We start from the raw sequence: 20,056 nt of genomic DNA on the forward strand, positions 1-20,056 counted from the left end.
AATGTCAAAACACAGGAAAAATAAAATTATGGAACCATTCTGAGACCAATGTTGCTCTTCAGGTCTTTTTTTCCTACATTCAGATGCATGCTGGTTCAGATAGGACACCACTAATGATCCAGGTGAGGTGATATTTACCTCATTATTTCATTTATGTTATATTTCTTACATATCCCATCAAATCTATAGCTTGTATAAGCTTTCCTGGGGATTTATAAATCCATAAATTCCTGGTTAATTTAAAATAGCAACTTAGACCAGGTTCATCCTCATGAAATCATTCATTAGATAAAATCTCCCTAGCCAGTAAGTTTGACAGGTGATCTCTCATTAGCATGTTTAAAAGAGACTAGATCCTTTCTTCTTTTATCTCTCAGTAAAGAGAGATACTAGATTTCAGAACTGATAATATTCGTTCCTTTCTGCTATCACTCCCCCAAATGAAGAATAATACCTGCAGACAGAAGCACTGGTAAACCAGAGTCATTGGCCAAATTATGAAGACCCCCTTACTGATTTTTAGTACATTTGTTAAAGTTAAAATTATTTGTTAAAACTTTACAAGAATAGCATGAACACCAATGATATTTTACACATATCAAATTAGCAAAATGTATCTATATGTTATCCTTTGCATGTTAGATAATGCTCAGGGTCCTCTTTCCATAATGTCAGGAAGATATTCTGATATATGTTTGATTTTAGAAAATTTGAAAATTAAGAGGTATTTTTCTTATGGGTGTTTCTTCAACCAGATAGTTATCTTAAAAACAATTTAGATAGATTTGAAGGTTTTTGTTTTGTTTTGTTTTGTTTTGTTTGCGGTACGCGGGCCTCTCACTGTTGTGGCCTCTCCCGTTGCGGAGCACAGGCTCCGGACACGCAGGCTCAGCGGCCATGGCTCCAGGGCCTAGCCGCTCTGCGGCATTTGGGATCTTCGCAGATCGGGGCACGAACCCATGTCCCCTGCATCGGCAGGCGGACTCCCAACCACTGCGCCACCAGGGAAGCCCTGAAGTTTTAACTACTGTAAAAAGTGCATACAAATATATTTATATATGGTAAATATTTTATAATAAAATATCTCACTTATGAGGTAACAGTGTAATTATACTTGCCTTCGTTTTCTCTCTGTTATTATAAAGTTATTAAAATGCACTGTTGTTTCCCTCTTCCTTAGTTCCCACGTGTCCCACACTACTATGTTTGTGCCACGTGCTTGAGGAATAAAATGTGTGCAAGACCAAAGAAAGGTGGTGATAGCTTAATAACTGAAATGAATATTAGTCCTTGTATCTTGCTAGGAAATTCTAGAATCTACTGCTAGGAAAAACTAATATGAACACTAAATATTTGATCAGAAACACTCTAACTTTTATTACTACACTGTCAAATCTGTTACTTATATGCTGACTCAGATTCAATATCAAATGAAATAACAGCTTCATCATTCTCTATTCTTTGAGTTAATCAAATATCTTGATTTCTGAAGAAGGCAAGTATTCCTGGAACAAGTGCTGACCAGCTTTCTAACTGGGCAATAACAAGTACTTATTATGTACTAAATAGTCTGCTAAGTATTCAATATATTCTGTTTATGAAGTTATCTCAGTTACCATTCATATTGGGAGATAGACGTTATCAATACTATTTCATAGATATTTAGGCTTGTATCTTTCATATTTTAAGATCGCTAAAATCAGGGTTGATCTTACAAGCAATGATAGTTTGCTATTTATATTGGCCTGGGGTCAGCTATGATGCAGTTGTTGATGCCTAAACATTAAAAATTATCAAGAAAAAGCAATATCAAAACTTGCAGATTTGTAGTAAAAAGTCAGGAAGAAAATTCTAGTAGCAGTGAATAGTGAAGCATTGTTTTAACTCTGAGGCACCAAAGGACTGTGGAAAGGGGAGATGGTGAATCAAACATTGTTTATAAACATTTTTAAAGTTGAAGTAAAAAGTTTTTCTATGTTAACTTAATTTCAAAGTCAATTTAAGAGCTCAGTACCATTATGTTTTAAAATATTTTATACATTAAGAGATATATTGCCAATGCTATTTATGGCACGAAGGATGGAGTTATATGTAAAAACAAGAAAATTAATCACTGAGTTGAAAATTCAGTTGGAAACATTTGACTCAATGTGAAAAGACTGAGGAAAATTTAATCAATAAGTTGCTTATATTTTTCTTTTTGTATATCTATGAGTGTTTTAGTAATAAAATCTCTAATAAGGATTAAAAGAGTTCTTCCAATAAATATAAAATAAAAATTTACTAAAAATTAATTTTAATTGGTAGATTTTTTTTTCTTTGAGGTACAGCAAAAGATGGAGTATCTTATAATCAAAGGCATTTCTGAATAGATAAAATAATGTGCTCCCATTTATTGATGAAGGAATTAGAGCTTTGTAAACCTAAGTCACTTGCACCATGTTCCATTACTAGCAAAGCTGAGATTTGAGCATAAATAGAGAATAGTTAATATAAACAAACTGTAAAAACCCAACTGTTGATCCACAAATTAACATAATTAAACCACCTTGGCATGAAGATTTAGTTACCATAGCAGACAAATTATTTTAGATAGCTGAGGCTTGCTCCTGGGGAAGAGATTCTCTGATTCAGTTACACTGCAGCAGGAGGAGAAAGAACAGACAAATAAATAATCTGGGCTAAAAGTGCTTGTACTGTCCTTTGACCTTTGACATTAAACTCAATTTAGGGCTTGTGGAAAAAGTGTGAAACTACCTCCAAATCTTCTTTATCTGCCATATGTTTCCTTGGTCTACTTCATTCTTCCCTGTCTTACCAGAAATGTATATTATATATCCTATTCTAAGTGAAAAATCTATTGCATTTGACTGGATTTGATTTTAAAATACAAACTGTCATATCTAAGAAAGTTTTCAATTCAAATTATTTTCTATGCATGCTATTCACTTTCACTGGGCCTTCACATCTTCTAGTCCCCCTACCAAGAGTCCTTTCCTCTGATTCTCTCCTTTCAGTGCAAACCTCACCTCAAAAGAATGTTTCCTTGATCTAGAAGTCTTCCTTGTCATGCCTCCTGCTCACCTTGATATGATTACTTTTCCTCTCCGTGTTTATATTATACTAATGTAATGGCAATACAAGTCTTATATTTAAGCATTTCTGCTCCTATGTTAACTAGTGAGCTCTATTGTATAACCCTATATGTCAAGCATATTGCAGGCCCTCCAAAAGTCATCAGTGAATATTAAATGAAAAGGAAAATGTTAAAGGGGAATTTGATCTATAAATTTACTCTGCATTATTTTGTGTAGTTGAATAAATCATCTAATACTAAACATAATATGAATCTTAAAACAAATTGGGAAAAAAAAATCCTTGATGAAGTACTAAGGAAGAAAAATGGTCCTATCCTGCACAAAGCAGAAATTCAGGGACTTAGCAGGGAGATAAGGACATGCATTTATCCACTGAAGCAATTTCTGGTAAAAGTGGAAAGATTTTTTATTTCTTTAAAAATATTAGGCCAAGACTGCAATTTAGTCACCTTGGTTAACTCCTCTTAGTAGAGGTTCCTGAGGGTCTATGATTCACTTTAGATTTTTATGGTAGCTTGATTAAAAATATATTAGAGAACTCAGAGTGATAAAAATGTTTCTTTTCCTTCATTCACTATATAATAAATGTTTACTGGAGAGATTGAGATATTTCCTTCAGGAGCAAAGTGATGGAAATAATCAGTTGGCTTACTACAGTTCTTCAAATGGGTTTCTGGTTGAACTCCATACCGTCTCTTGCTCTTTGTCAGCAGTACATAAGGAATAGTGAGATGGTTCACAGGACCTCAGAGATAAAGAAAATAGAGTTGACCTCTGAGATTTAAACTAATCAAACCTGGGACAAAATGATTTAAATTGCATTAACTAATTCCTTTTTATTTTTTTAACTAATTCCTTTTTAATGTAGTGATGAAAGTACTTATACTGACAACTTAGGAACCTAGTAATACCAACTCTTAAGACATTTGTAATCCAAAATAAGGGAAAAGTTAAGATTCTACAGAAGAAACTATAATTAGGCTTTTAAAAATGCTTTAATTAGGCTTTTAAAAATGCTTTAAGGAAATATGAACTATGTCCAGAGGGGAGAGAATACAGGAATAAGGTATACTGTATAAGCAACTTCAACTTGATAAAGCTGTATCTCTAAAGACTTAGACCATAAAATGGGAATTTCATACAGATAAAAACAATCTAAGGAAGATAGAAGATGGGATGAGACAGAAAGTTTGCTAACCCTGCTAGAACCACTATCTATATTATTAAATTGAAAGAAACATGGTCTCAAGAGAAGGACATGACAAACTTAGAAAATTAAGTTTAGATTATCCCCCATTTCTGAATTTTCTCTAATTCTCTACTCACCACAAATGCATCATCTTTCTATTTTGGCTTTCCAAGAACTTCAATTGAATGAAAATCTATGTGTATAAGAGTGTGGGTGGATCCTGTGATCCTAGGATCCTCTTAGGTCCTAGTCATCTCATTCCAGTACAAGAATAAAGATCATGGGAGCCTTGGTAAATCCATCAAGTTAAAGTCCAGCTGTGAGGACTCCTTGAATTGACATTTCATGGTGGAAACACCCCCTCTAATACACCACTGCTGTATCTGCTTTACCAACATCAGTTTTTCCTTTGATGTTTATCTTGAAATTTTATGTAATTATATCCTGTATTTTTTGTTCGTTTTCTTTCAAGGCACAAAAATTAGGAACAATCTACAAACAGCGATCAAGATTACCTCATCCTCCTAGAATCCAAGACATGCAAGTGATACTACAAGTGGGCTGAAATTCAGCTATCACCATGTCTCCAAAGTGATGAGTATAATTTTCCACATTCCCCTCATCAACTGAGAGCTTACATGTTACAAATTGTCACATCATTCAAAAAATTCACTTATCAGAATCATAGAATCAAAAGTTAAAAGGGAACCATACAGTTTATCTAATTTAACTTTCCACCTGAATATTTAATCCCATACAATATCTTCAAGTTGTAAAGTGAGGCTTGACTACCTTGAGAAGCTAATTACTGAGTCACCTCTCTGAGGTAGCTCTGCTTGTAAAAATGTTCTCTCTCTAGAGCTTCCAAAACCAGTTACCAGGTCATGATTTAAGTTATAGAGTCTTAGACCTCTTTCTGCAAATGTACTTCCCCAGGCTTAACTTTATCTGTCTTTCAATTTCTTCCTTAAACAGTTTTTACATAAGTCCAACCTAACTGGTTTCCATTGAATAAATTTCATTTTATCTATACAGCTCTTAAAGAGTAGTTCTCTCTAAAGATTGTGTTATCCCAAGGATATTCTGGTAACTGGTACAGAGTAGAGTGGTACCTATTTTTATGTAATATTCCCACCTACTATAATGGCATTTATTATTTTTTTTTGGTGGGTGGGCAAGGTTGGCACATCACACCATTGACAGATACTGCATTTACTGCCAGCTTGAAACTCCTAAGTGTTTTTCACTTCCTAATGTAAAGTATGCGAGTCCTATCTCCTGCATCTATGGTTATGTGGCACTTAGATTGAATGAGGGATCTTGTCTTTCCCCATTAACTTTGAATGATTAATTTTTTATTGAAGTAGAGTTGATTTACAATGTTGTGTTAATTACTGCTGTACTGCAAAGTGATTCAGTTATACATATATATATATACACATTCATTTTTAAAATATTCTTTTTCATTATGGTTTATCATAGGATATTGATTATAGTTCTCTGTGCTATACAGTAAGACTTTGTTGTCTTCCCCATTAACTTTGTTTAACCTTAATGTGAGGAGAAAAATGGCATTTCTTGACTACCTTTCTGAAAATTATCCATACTGTCAATTCTGTTTTGTTAAATTATCTGTATAGTCTCAAGAAGCCATAAAAATGTAAACCACTGAGATGATCCTAATTAAGGAGTGTTTTTATGCTATTTGACTTGTTCTCCTTGTGACCTCTGGGTTAGACTATTACAATACCCAATTTTGGAATAACTCCCTGAAACAACTTAGTCCAGCAGCAGCTGTGTGTCCAGGCCCTCCTTCACAATGGAAACGCTAACCAGATCCTACGAATCCTTCACCATGTTCTTGTCTTCTGACTAGAGGTTTAATTATCTCTGTAGATAAAATTCAGTTTAGAGTTCATTTTTCAGAGAGGTCTGCAATTTATTTTGAGTTATTCTAAGCTAATCAAGGACAATTAAAGTTCCATACAAACTCCAGAATCAGATGGATGCACGTCTCAGTAGGTTTTGTGGTCTCTGCGTGGTACTTGGTGAAGGTACTGTGTGTATGGAATAAAGAGAGACAGGATGGCATAAAGATTAAATGGTCAGATTCTAGAGGTAAACTGCTGGGATTTCAAATCCCAGCTGTGTGAGTTATTAACTCGTTGGCCTTGAGGAATTTGAGGAGTTATTAACTCCTTGTGCCTTGTTTTTCCTACCTTTGAAATGAGTTAGAAACCTCCCTGTGTCTCAGTTTTCTCTTCCAGAGTGTATAATGTGGGTCAATGTTCACGTTGTAAGTTAGTGATATGTTTGTTGGAAAAAATAAAAGAATAAATATCTGAAAAGTGCTTAAAAACTGCTTGTCACATAATGCAAATATACACTTTTTTCTCTTTTAATCCCTGCTGCTCTATTTTAGCATCTATGCTAAACCTATCTCCTTGTAGTTATTCCATTTTGTCTCTTCATGTACAGACAGACTAAAAGCAAGGTGTTCAGTTATTGAAGAGAAGCAAAGATGTCACTCATGCAAATCAACAGAATTTTACAATGTATTTGGGAATCAGAAAACACACACACACACACACACACAATATTGTGTATGCAGATACAGATATGCAACTTTGAAAAAAAAAAAGGAAAATGACTCCATGTCTCAGTCTAAAATAGTTTTGATGTAACACCATACACAAAAATAAGCTCAAAATGGATTAAAGACCTAAATGTAAGGACAGAAACTATCAAACTCTTAGAGGAAAACATAGGCAGAACACTCGATGACAGAAATCACAGCAAGAACAAAAATAAAACAGCAAGGTGGGCTTCCCTGGTGGCGCAGTGGTTGAGAGTCTGCCTGCCGATGCAGGGGACACGGGTTCGTGCCCTGGTCCGGGAAGATCCCACATGCCGCGGAGCGGCTGGGCCCGTGAGCCATGGCCGCTGAGCCTGCGCGTCTGGAGCCTGTGCTCCGCAACGGGAGAGGCCACAACAGTGAGAGGCCCGTGTACAGCAAAAACACCAAAAAACAAAAAACAGAAACAAAAAAACCCCAGCAAGTTATATATACATACATACGTATTTTTTCCAGAAGCAAGGTAATTGTTCCTATAATACTGAAACGGAAGTGAGGTAGGAGATAGATGGGCCCTTGGGCAGAGCAGCTGGAGTTTGTCAAGCAGAGTAAAGCTGAAGCTTTGTTTTCCCTGACACTCCAAGGACAAAGTTAATGTCAGGAGCTGAGCTCTGCTGGAGTAAAGAGATAAGATGACCACTCCTGAGGTCAAGGAAACCTCCCTGTCTGCACCTATGCAGGAAGGCTCCCTGGGGGTAGAGAAAGGAGGGCGGGCCACCCCATGGAGGTGATGCCAAGCCTCCCACAGGCCTCTGCGCTGGAATCCATCTTGGCAAAAAGTTGCGCACGCATGTTGGGGAGGGTCCTAGGACAGGTCAGGTGTGGAAAAAGAAACAAAATAATTGACCAAACGTAACAAAGACCAGGAAGAACTATTCTATATTAGTAATTTAAATCACCTCTCTGGGCAGTCCTCATTAGGGAGGATGCCCACACCCTTTCTCTCCAGGTGTGTATTTCTGCCTTGCTTCTGTCTTAAATAAACAAACTGCTTCTCTCTGTGCTCTCGCACATGTTATGCTGTGTCTCTGATAATAAACTTGTACCTGTTTTTACAGTTTGCCTCTTTGAGAAATTCATTTTTCAAATGGGGCAAAAGCCAGGGAAACTTTGCTTCTAGCCTCTAGCCCCTGGTGGACTAGTGGCTAGGATTCCTGGTTTTTCATCCAGGCTACCCAGTTTCAATTCCTGGGCAGAGAACTAAGATCTCTTTTCAGGCACTCACTGCTGCCCCTCTGAAATCAGAAGCATAGGCTTAATGATTCAGAAGCTGAGGCCTTAAGACATCAAAGCAAAAATTACACAAGACAAAGTCAGACAGGTAAGGGAAGACTTTATGCAATGAGGGAGAGAGGCCAGACACACTTGGAACTCATTTCCACTGAAAGGAGGAAGATTTCTAAGAGTTGGGGTGGGGGCGATTGTAGGTCATTTGTGTTTGCTAACTGGCCTTAACCAAAGCCAAATTAAACTTTATCTATTCACGGCAGGTGGTAGTTTTATAACTTGGGGCAAGGCACACAACGAAGTTAGGCTCCTACCCTCCCGTAGAGACTGGGAGACAGAGCACTGTCTTCCTTGATGGTTATACTTCAAGGGAATGGCTCCCAGGTCCTTGAGAAAGTCCTGGGTTGTAAATGACAAGAGGCTTTAAAAAAAGATATATTTCAAAGGGGCAGGCAAAGAAGTTACAATGAAAGTTTTCCTAAAGTAAATACTCTAAAAAAAGGGAATTCAGGGCCTAGAGGCAGGAAGAAGGCTGCCAGAAGTTTAGTCAAGCTGAGGGGAATGTTAAGGTTTTCTTTGTCAACATTCAGTTTGTAAGTCTGATTATTAAAAACAACAACAACAACAAAAAACCAGGATTATCTTGGGTAAACTCCTTAACCTTTCCTTACCTCAGCACTCTCATCTTGAAATGGAGATTTTAATAACTGATTTTAATATGTTGTATTAATTGTGAGGTTTTAATAAAATAATGTAGATAAAACATTTAACTCCCTGGAAGATTATTTTCCACTCAATACTACAGTTGTGTTTTTTTTAATTACTGTAAATGTTTTTACTCTATGATACAATTTTATTTGCTTTATACAATGTAGACCTAGCCCTCTGAAATGTTTACTCTATGGATATTTTAAAACAAAATGAAAAGATAAATCAACCAGGTGCTTGGCATTAAAGCAACACAGCTATTATCTTATTGCTAGTTAAGCACTAGCAAGACACAGTTGATGTTCTGTCATGAAAAAACTTTTGACCTGCTCAATAACATTGAAATCTGTTTTGACCATGAGTATAAAAAACATAATTTTCACTTTTAAATGTGTGTTTTCATTCTAATGAATATGTAATCTTGTGTTTTAATACATAATTGTTGTTTTTCCTTATTATGTTTTTGGCACTGGGAAACACAGTATATCAAATCCTATAGTTGTTAAGGGACATGAGAAGTTTCATCATCTGCTGTTTGCAATGTTCATTGTTCCAAAGTTAATAGTCTACTTCATTAAACAAAATACAATCAAGGTAAATATGGTGTTAAATTAATGGTCCCAGTCTTATGAGGTAACTAGATAAGTAAAATATGTTCTCTTTTTCAAAAAGAGTGCTAGTTTTTTGCTGTACATGACCTCTTTTAAGAAGCCAGATGATGAGTGGGATAAATACTTGAAATTTAAAGGTATAAAATGTATTTAAACATAGGATTGGGGCCAATGCATGTGGCCCCTATATATATATAATTGCATAGTCCCATGAGCTTTTACACTACTTCTATGTGAAAAATTCACCAGAAGGAATTGAGTAGGAAATATAATAAGGATTGTCCAAACCATATAGATCTGACTGTTTCTGAAGCCTAGAGTTCAAGGACCAATCTAGCCCAGAGTATAGATCTGTATGAACAAACAATAAAATCTTATTATGCTCAATTGGAAATCTTCCATCTCTGAACATATTCTATATGCTTATTTTAATAGACACATTAGCGATATAATTTCTCAATATGTCAAATATGATTCAATTATTCCTATATGAAATGGGTCATTGATGATTGCTCATGATTTATTCAGGAATTTAGTAGTTAATATTTGACAACCATCAGTCTATTTCAGTGAATATTTTCTAAGTAATTTCCAAGTATCCAAGTATTAGACTTTAAAGATTGTTCCAGTGAGCCAACTGATATCTTCTGAGCACCTTATTCTCTTCAGAATGGTTTATTAGTTGATTTAAGAGGAATGTAAAATAACTTGTATACTAAGTTGTAGGTAGAATAATGGCCTCCCAAGAATGTTCATGTCCTAATCCCCTAAATGTGTGAATATGTTACTTGAAATTGAAAAAGGAACTTTGCTCATGGAATTAAGGATCTCGAGGTGAAGAGATTATTGCTAATTATCTGGGAAGCCAATGTAATCATAAGGATCCCTATAAGAGGGAGTCACAGGGGTCAGGATCAGAGAAAGACATGTAACAATGGAAGCAGAGGTCAGAGTGATACAGGACCATTAACCAAGCAAGGCAAAAAGTTGACCTCTAAGAGTTGGAAAAGGAAAGAAAATCCATTTCCATTTAGAACTTCCAGAAGGAACACAGCCCTGCTGACACCTTGATTTTAGGCCAGTGATACTTCTGAGCTACAAAGCTGTAAGATAATAAATTTGTGTTGTTTTAAGTCACTAAATTTGTGGCAATTTGCTAGAGAAACAATGGAACAAGAATACATGCAGGGGCTTCCCTGGTGGCGCAGTGGTTGAGAGTCCGCCTGCCGACGCAAGGGACACGGGTTCGTGCCCCGGTCTGGGAGGATCCCGCATGCCGCGAAGCGGCTGGGCCCGTGGGCCACGGCCGCTGAGCCTGTGCGTCCAGGGCCTGTGCTCCGAATGGGAGAGGCCATAGTGGTGAGAGGCCCGCATACCACAAAAAAAAAAAAAAAAAAGAATACATGCAGCATCCAACCGCAGGACCTGTGAGCTAATCATATAGACAGAAATTATAACTTAAAAAAAGTATGAAACAAATTCTAATGCGTTTAAAGAAGAAATGAGTGTGTCCAGAGACCACCAATATATTTTATGATACACTGCTTGAATGAGATAGACTTTAAGTCAAAATTAGAAAAATTAAAATTAAAAATATGTAAATAGAATATGTCTTCATCTCATAACATTTCACTAATCCTGCTACTTTCCAGGTCACTTCATTCCCCATTAGCCTGCTGGCATCCCAAACTGTATCTCTCAAGTACCCATGGACTTTCTCATCATACATTTGTTTTCAGTACTCTCTTACAGGCCTTCTGTCTAAATCACCACTTGAATCCTGAGTTATGCTGTTACCATGGCTGCTGTTTTCCTGCAGGACAACCCTGATGCCATGGCTCAGGATGTTGGTTCCCAGTACTACCTAAGCTAAAACAAATAATTGGGTAGCAAAAGTGATGCTATCTTCTACTGAGACCTCACAGTGCCAGAGCCACACAGTTTTTCTATTAAGATACAGCAAACTCCCCCTCTTTGTTAACTCCTGAATAGTGTCAGTTGTCAAAAAGTGAAAGTATCTCATTCAACTTCTGGCTTCTATCCCTATCTGTACATGATTATGTTGGAGCCAGAAAGAAAGGGACTATCTAACACAGATACCATCTTGTTCAGCCCATTCTAATCTAGGTCCAAATTTAGCACTAGAAAGCAATAAAACCTCCATTCATTCTTGAACCAATATTTTCCCTATAAATTAAATTCTTGGGTCTTCCATTTTCTTGCAGAAAATGAACATTTCTTAGAAGAAAATAAAAGCTGAATACAAAACAAAACAAAAATATCATGCTTTAAGGCAATAGGGGGCTTTTGAGATAATCAGAACTTAAGGATAGAAGATCCTAGAGAAAAGGCAACTTGGGAGATGGAATATGCCATTCCAAAGGCCCATTCTTAAGAAAGGGAGAGTTGATGAAATATTTCAGTGAGAGGATTTCAGCTAAGAAGTAAAGAAGTTAGCATAGCTTTTGGCTGTCTCACAGGGCTGGGTAAACAAAAATTAGACCTTAGAGCTATCAAGATACACAGGAGGTAGGGAGCACAGATTTTCAACAGAAGTGCAAGTAAGTAAGCCGAACCACATATTTTCTGCCATTTGAGGCATTTGCTGAAGTTTTAATTTGCACCAGGAAAGAGGTCAAGACATCAGGCAAAAAGCTGCTAAAAATGAGCAGTGGGTTTTAATATCGCAGAGGAAAACATGTGAGATGGAGAGCTCATCAAGGCAGAGTCCCTAGTAAACAAAACAAGTTCTCAGTTGGAGAGGGCAAACAGGAGATGGTCACTGACTTTAAAATAACTCTGGCCAACTATAGCTTACTTTTTTTTTCTAAATTGGATTAAAGTGATGACCTCATTCATGCTGTCTTCCGGAGAATAGTATAAACTCACACGCAAGGAATATATTATCAAACAGACTTCCACAGTTTTTATAAATAATTTCCACTTTTCCATCATGAATTTCCAAACGTAACAACTGTAACAAATTGAACGACAAATTGAACTAAGAGAGAGGAAACAAAAAAGACAATACATAGACAGATGAGCCAGTTATTGCAATTTTCACAAATGAATATTAAAGTATCTACAGTTAAATGTTCCATGAAAATGTACTGCACAGTTGAGAACTTCCCAAAGAATATGTTATGTTTAAAAAAAAAAAACTGAAAAAACATAATAGTCGAAATTAAAGACTTTAAACAGATGAGTTTAAAATTAAGCTAGACACTGGACTTCCCTGGTGGTGCAGTGGTTAAGAATCTGTCTGCCCATAGCACAGGGAGATCAACTCCGTGCTTTGTGACCACCTAGAGGGGTGGGATAGGGAGAGTGGGAGGGAGACGCAAGAGGGAAGGGATATGGGGATATATGTATACGTATAGCTGATTCACTTTGTTGTACAGCAGAAACTAACACAACATTGTAAAGCAATTATACTCCAATAAAGACGTTAAAAAAAAAAAAAAGAATCCGCCTGCTAATTCAGGCGACACAGGTTCAAGCTCTAGTCTGGGAAGATCCCACATGCCACGGAGCAACTAAGCCCATGGGTCACAACTACTGAGCCTGTGCTCTAGAGCCCTCAAGCCACAACTACTGAGCCCGTGGGCCACAATTACTGAAGCCCGCGCGTCTAGAGCCCGTGCTCTGCAACAAGAGAAGCCACCGCAATGAGAAGCCCGCGCACCGCAATGAAGAGTAGCTCCCGCTCGCTGCAACTAGAGAAAGCCCGTGTGCAGCAACAAAGACCCAATGCAGCCAAAAATAAATAAATTTATTTTAACAAAAAGTAAACTAGACACAACAGAGGAGAGGAACAGTGAAAAATTGGTTAGAAAAACACAGCCAGGATAATATACAGAGGCAGCAAAAAAAGATGGGAAAAATTCATAGAAGGCTTATATCTTATAAAAGGCTTGACCAAGTATATTTATGGTGCCATAAGGAGAGCAAAGAAATGAGGCAGAAACAATATTTGAAGAGATACAGAATAATTTTCCAAAACATACAAAATACGTCAAGCTACGTATTCATAAATCTACAACAAACACAAGTAATGTAAATTAAAAGAAATCAATAATCAGATCCACAATAACAGACATGCTAAAGAAAAAAATTCAAAGAGAAAACTTTCAAAGCATTTAAACACTAAAGACGCACTACCTTCAAAGAGCAATGTAAGATAAGTGACTGATGAAAAGAAATGATGGAAAACAGAAGGCATCTTTCAAATTATAAAAGAATAAACCTCTAATATAAAATCTTATAGTCTTCAAAAAGAATTTTCAGTAATGGAAAGAATATTGATCTCTTTAATGTACTTTGAAATGCAACAGAATAAATAAAATGGATAGGGTTTGAATGACTGGAGAGATAATGTAATAAATCAAATATAGTGAAATATTAATGGTCATATATACGTAGTAGCTATACTTATTTTTATCGTGAAAATCTGTCCACATTGTTCTCTGTTTGAAATTTTTCATAATAAAGTGTTGAGAAGGTGTTATTCTTTTGACACCTTTGATTAGGTCCTGAAAATTGTGATTCAATTTTTATTGTAAAATAAGATTTTGTTTGTGATTTGAAGGGTAAAAAATAACAAATACCCCACAAATATGACAAAATTCTGGTATTTTAAATAATTCAAAGTTTTTAAAATTCTGTAAGGAAATTTGTCTAAGAGAAATAATTTTTCTTCTCACTAAGAGCAAAACAAGAAATGCCTTTTCATGAATGAAAATCTTATTTTCTACTTTCATCCCAGACACCAATTAGTAATATGAGTTGATCTTGAGCTTCAAAGTAGAAAGCAATCAGTTATACATAGTTTCATAAAACGAAGTATAAGCCAAGCAAAGACAAAATTAACAGCACTATTAGCCTAATTCAAAGCTGTGATAATCTCATGACAAGACATGTGTCCTTAGAAAAGTAAAGAAAGACACTGATTTATAATAGAACTTTTAATTTTTTTGAGTTAGAAACCATCAGAGTCATGAGGTCTTCTAGTTAATTGATTCTATCATTTGAATGTGTTGTACATCCTGGCATGAATTGATATTCTTCTTCTCCAAAGGCAGATCCTAAATTGACCTCCATATTAAGTAACTATGCACATTAAAAATCCCAATGCTGTTTGAAAGCCACTTCCTTATACAAAATTTGTTTAGTTCGCACATATGGAAATTTATCTGTAAATTTACATGTAATTCTAGGACCCACTTATTTAGAAGAAAAAGAAATTCTAAAATGTCTACGGATGTTAAAAATATCTGAGAACTTATAAATTAGTGTATTAAGCAACACATAAGCCTATGACATGGAAATATTACCATTAAATTGATTGGTATGAAGATTTGGCATTAAACTGTTTTTCATAAAACTAAAGCTAGTCATTTTAAATGGTTGAACCTAATACTAGATTTTACAATAGCAACAAGCTGACATTATTAATACTGTTTGGTATTTTTATTTCAACTTAAATGGAAAGTCAATTTCTTTTTTTTTCGGCAGTCCTATGATTATTTATTAGGAAAGAAACTTAACTTAGTTCTTGTTATAGAATAATTTGAAAGACTGGTAGAAAATATACCCAAGTAAATATTTATCTACCTTTCCATTTTTATATTTTGCCACTTTATTTACACCCACTCTGAATTCATGGAGGATTTTCTGCCTTTCTGCCTTTCTCTGATCTTCTGACCAAAGGATGTCCATGCTTTTATTTTACTCATGTAGTTTTCTGTCTCCAGTGCCCTCCCCATTACTTTATTTTAAGAGGGGCAAGAGAGGACACCTAGAATTTTATCTCATATGTGAAGCCTTCCTAGAATTGTTCACTCAGAACTGATAGTCCCATGTTTGTGCTCTCACACTAAGACTTGATTTAATTGTGATTGAATATATCTTACCTGTACCAGTGGAGTGCAAGTTCCTTGAGGTGAGAGATCATGTCAATTTATTTGTATGTAATTTTCATGGTCAGCATATGGCTGTATGCACACACAAAGTGCTCATTGAATTGGATATTGCTACTAAACTACAGTGCATTCCAAATACTAGAAGTACTGTAGCACATCTCCCAAAGGCATTTTGTTTACACATAGAATGTTCAGTTATCTGCTGGTGTTTTTTTTCATTTTTTACCACACATTTCCTATTACAGTCAGCCCTCTGTATTTGCCTTTCCACATCTGTGGATTCAACCAAGAGAAGACTGAAAATATTGGGGTGTGGTGTAATTCCAGAAAGTTTCTTTTTTTAATATACATATATATTTTATTTTATTTTATTTATTTATTTACGTATTTACTTATTTTGGCTGTGTTGGGTCTTCACTGCTGCTCATGGGCTTTTGTCTAGTTGTGGTGAGTGGGGGCTACTCTTCGTTGAGGTGCACAGGCTTCTCATTGTGGTGGCTTCTCTTGTTGTGGAGCACGGGTTCTAGATGCGCTGGCTTCAGTAGTTGTAGGATGCAAGCTCAGTAGTTGTGGCTCACGGGCTCTAGAGCACAGGCTCAGTAGTTGTGGCACATGGGCTTAGTTGCTCTCCGCAGCATGTGGGATCTTCCCGGACCAGGGCTCAATCCCATGTTCCCTGCATTGGCAGGCGGATTCTTAACCACTGTGCTACCAGGGAAGTCCTCCAGAAACTTTCAAAAAATAAAACTTGAACTTGCTCTGCACCAGCAACTATGTACATAGCATTTACACTATACTTACAACTATTTACATAGCATTTACATTGTAATAGCTATTATAAGTCATCTAGAGATGATTTAGAGTGAGTATATAGGAGAATGTGTGTAGTTTATATGCAAATACTACACCATTTTATCTAAGGAACTTGAGCATCTGCAGAGTTTAACATCCTCGGGAACCAATCCAGCAGCTACATATCTTGCCAATTTGTGTCAGAAAATGTTAAAATGTTGCCTTCTTAGTGGTGAACTAAACTGTAGGGATGTTAACTACTTACTGTGGCAACAGAAGTGAGGGAAACTAAAAGCGACAGATTAATTCCATTGGAGGGATGAGAGGGCTGGATCTCCCAACAGAGGTGACCTGATATAGTCCCCAAGGCCAAGTGCTTCCCCTCTTCTAGTTTAGAAACTTCAAGTTCTTTGGGATCAGAAGACTATCCTGACTCTGCCCAAAAGGATGAGTACAACACTCTACTAACTGAATCAGTCTATGCTGATTTACTCAGCAGATTATGTGGCTCCTTCCTAGACTATTCCCCTTGCACCAGAAGATGAGACAATAGAACTTTAACCGTTCAAAGCATACCCTGAAAATAAAGATCTTCTCATCAACTGGAGCAAGCCACTTGCAGTTGCTCTTGAATTTATTGGCAATTCATCTCCAAGGTGACAAGGTTTGAAACTTATACTTCACAGGAATTTGAATTCTATTACTTTCAAGATCAATAACAATTCAGATTTGTGCAGCTGGGTTGGAATTCCCTCTGCCAGAGTGTCTAGAGTGTTGTGAAGAGAGGCAATACAATAATGTACCATATCCTTGAGAAAATGCTGAAGGTAACTTAATGGTAAGAGTATATAAAACAGACTAGGCAATTATATTGTCTTTCCCTGAAAATTTGTTCTTCCTCTTGCCTTAACAAGATGAAAAAATATTTCTCCTTCTTGCTCATTTCCAACTATCATTTGGTAATTAAATTTTACATATGTTTTTCATGCCTTTTTCTTAGGTTTTTTGAATTGAAGTTAACTCGAAAGGTTTGGTCACTTTGCAGTAATTCATTGATCTGTATCTTTATGATATGTATATTTGTGTATACTTATGGAATAATTAAACAAGAATTTTTCAAAATGATATATAATTTTTATATATCAGTAGATTTACATATATAGACATGTAGATAGATCATTTATACTGACAAGGGTTGTATGTTATCTAATAAAGAAAAACAAGTTGTGCAGTAAGTGAAAATTATTATATTACATTATATTATATTACATTATATGTATTCATCTATATATACATTTATCTACAAGGAAACAAAGGAATTTTTAACAGTTATATTTTGGAGTGGAATTGAGAGAATTCAGGTAGAGGATCTTTCTTGGAGTTTAATATATATTTACAATTAGTGTAATTACTGATGTAGTTGTATTTTACCTTCCTACTATTGATTCCCATTTGTGTGATTTGGTCTATGTTACCTTTTTTCTCTTATCTTTTGAATTAATCATATATACATACACATATATATGTGATTATATATGTTTCTTATATATATGTACATATATTTTTAAAACTTCTATTAAATTATTACTTATGCATTTACTTTTCTTTAAGTGATTATGTAAAGGGCTATATCATCAACCATTATTTTATTACTGTCTAATAAAAATCGTATTTATATCTTTCCCACTGTTGCTAGAGTGCTAAGATTATTAAATTATATCCACCTTGGCACCTTTATTGCCTTTAGTTTAACATAAGGTTAAACTCATAAGAGCAATATAAATATAATTTGTGTTTGTTCAGTCAATACTTATTTATATTTGCCTATTTATTTACCATTTTTAGTTTTCTTCATTTTCTCCTATGTACCCATGCTTCCACTGGTGTTTCTTGAAAATCCTCTGAATAAAGTCCTTTCTTTATGGGTAAGCTTGCTTCACATTTCCTGTTTTTCTTTATTTGAAAACATCTATTTTTCCTCTTTATTTTTAAATATATTTTTCTCAGTATAGATTGCTAGGTTGGCTGTTATTTGTTTTTAGCACATTAAATATTTCACACCACTGCTTTCCGTATTCCACTGTTTCTACTGAGATGTCAACATCAAATATTTCTTTATTCAGTAATTTTTTTTCTTTGCCTGTATATTTTCAAGATTTTCACTCTGTGTTAGTTTTCAGCAGTTTTATTATTATGTGTAGAAGTAGTGTGTGAGTGTGTGTGTATTGATACCGCTTTGAATTTGTCGAGCCTTTTTGAATCTGTGTATTACATCTTCGATCAATTTTAGAAAACTGCTCAGTCATTATATTTTCAAATATTGCTTTTTCTCCTCTCTCTCACTCTTCACCCAAATAACTTGAACAGCATGTATGTTAACACATTTGACTGTGTCTCACATGTCTCTTACACTATTTATTCAATCATCTCTTTATGTTGTAGGTTGAGTATTTACCTCTGAACTTCAATATCAATTTCATTTGTAGGTCTGCTTTTGTTGTCCATTTTTCTCATTATTAGCCATATTTTATTATCTCTTTTATTAATTTTTAGAAAGAGTCAGTCTACATCAAGTTTATCCCTATTTTCTCTGCATGGTTCTTTCAGGTCTAGGAGCTTCTTTTCTCTCAGTCCTGTTATTATATGTCTGAGCCATTCTTGGGATCCCAAGTTAGCCCTTGAGCTTTCTAGCCCATGCAATTTTAAATTTTATAAATATCTCTAAGGAAGACAGTACTTAAGATTGAGACAGGATCTCGCCCCATGTGTATCTATTTTCCCCTAAGAATGGGGGAGCCTGCAAGATAGTGAACTTTCTTATTGTTAAGCTTTTGGCTTAGTTTCCCAGCCTTGTATGCAGCTCTACAGCTCAGAATTAACTTCAAATTTGAGGCCACTGAAAGATTCACATGTCATTCTAGCCCCAAGTTTCTGCAAAATGCATTGCTGGATTATCTTTCTCCTTGTGAAATGTATCTGTTTGGGACAAGCTTGATCCTCAGTCCACATGCAGAACCAGCAAATGTCCCAAGGAAAGCAAAACAGCCGGCCATCCTCAATTCATCTCAAAGCAGTTTTCTTTTCTCTGAATTGTTAGCTCATCTAGGCCTTATTGCCTACAAACGCCTCTGATACCTTTAAAAATATGATTTTGTAATTTATCTGGCTTTACTATTTGCTGTAACAGTAGAATTACCCTGCCACAAACTACTGTATCTTATCTGGAAATGTTCCTGTTGAGTTTTTGGACTAATATGTAGATAAAAATTCTATAGTTCATTGGTATCTCTGTAGATAAGTTCTAGATAGGATTTGATTTTCAGGCTAGGTTAGGATTAGATTACCTTAATCCTCTCAGAAATTAAATGCTTCAGATTTATTTTTAGTGACAGCTGGTTTATCTCCAGTTTAGCATTACTTCTTGGATTATAGTATTTTGGATTCTAGTAGAAAATCCTGGATTAAAGTTTACCAGAGCCTCTATAACATGACAGCCTCTAATTTTTATTCTATCTGTCTCGTGGTATGATGAAAGTATACTTTGGACCCTCAGATGGTCAGCATCAGATTTCTGCTTAGCTTCTCATCTCAGGAACACTTTTTTTTTTTTTTTAAGTAAATTGGAAAAATACTTCAATAGGAAAAGTGTTTCCAAATGTCTGACTCATTTTGCTTAGCTTCCTTACTCTCTGGGAATGATAATTACAATACGTCTTTGCTGTTCTTTTGTACCATCAAACTTATTTTATCTTAATTTTTTCCCAGCTTGGCTGGTTGCTCTCAGTGAATGAATTTGTCCAACACAAATTACTGTGCTGCTTTCAAATTGATTATCATGTATTTTAATTCTATTTCTACTTTCAACCACACAATAC

Source organism: Neophocaena asiaeorientalis, unplaced genomic scaffold (assembly GCF_003031525.2).
Source record: "Neophocaena asiaeorientalis asiaeorientalis breed wild unplaced genomic scaffold, Neophocaena_asiaeorientalis_V1.1 scaffold230, whole genome shotgun sequence".
Lineage (NCBI taxonomy): Eukaryota > Metazoa > Chordata > Mammalia > Artiodactyla > Phocoenidae > Neophocaena > Neophocaena asiaeorientalis.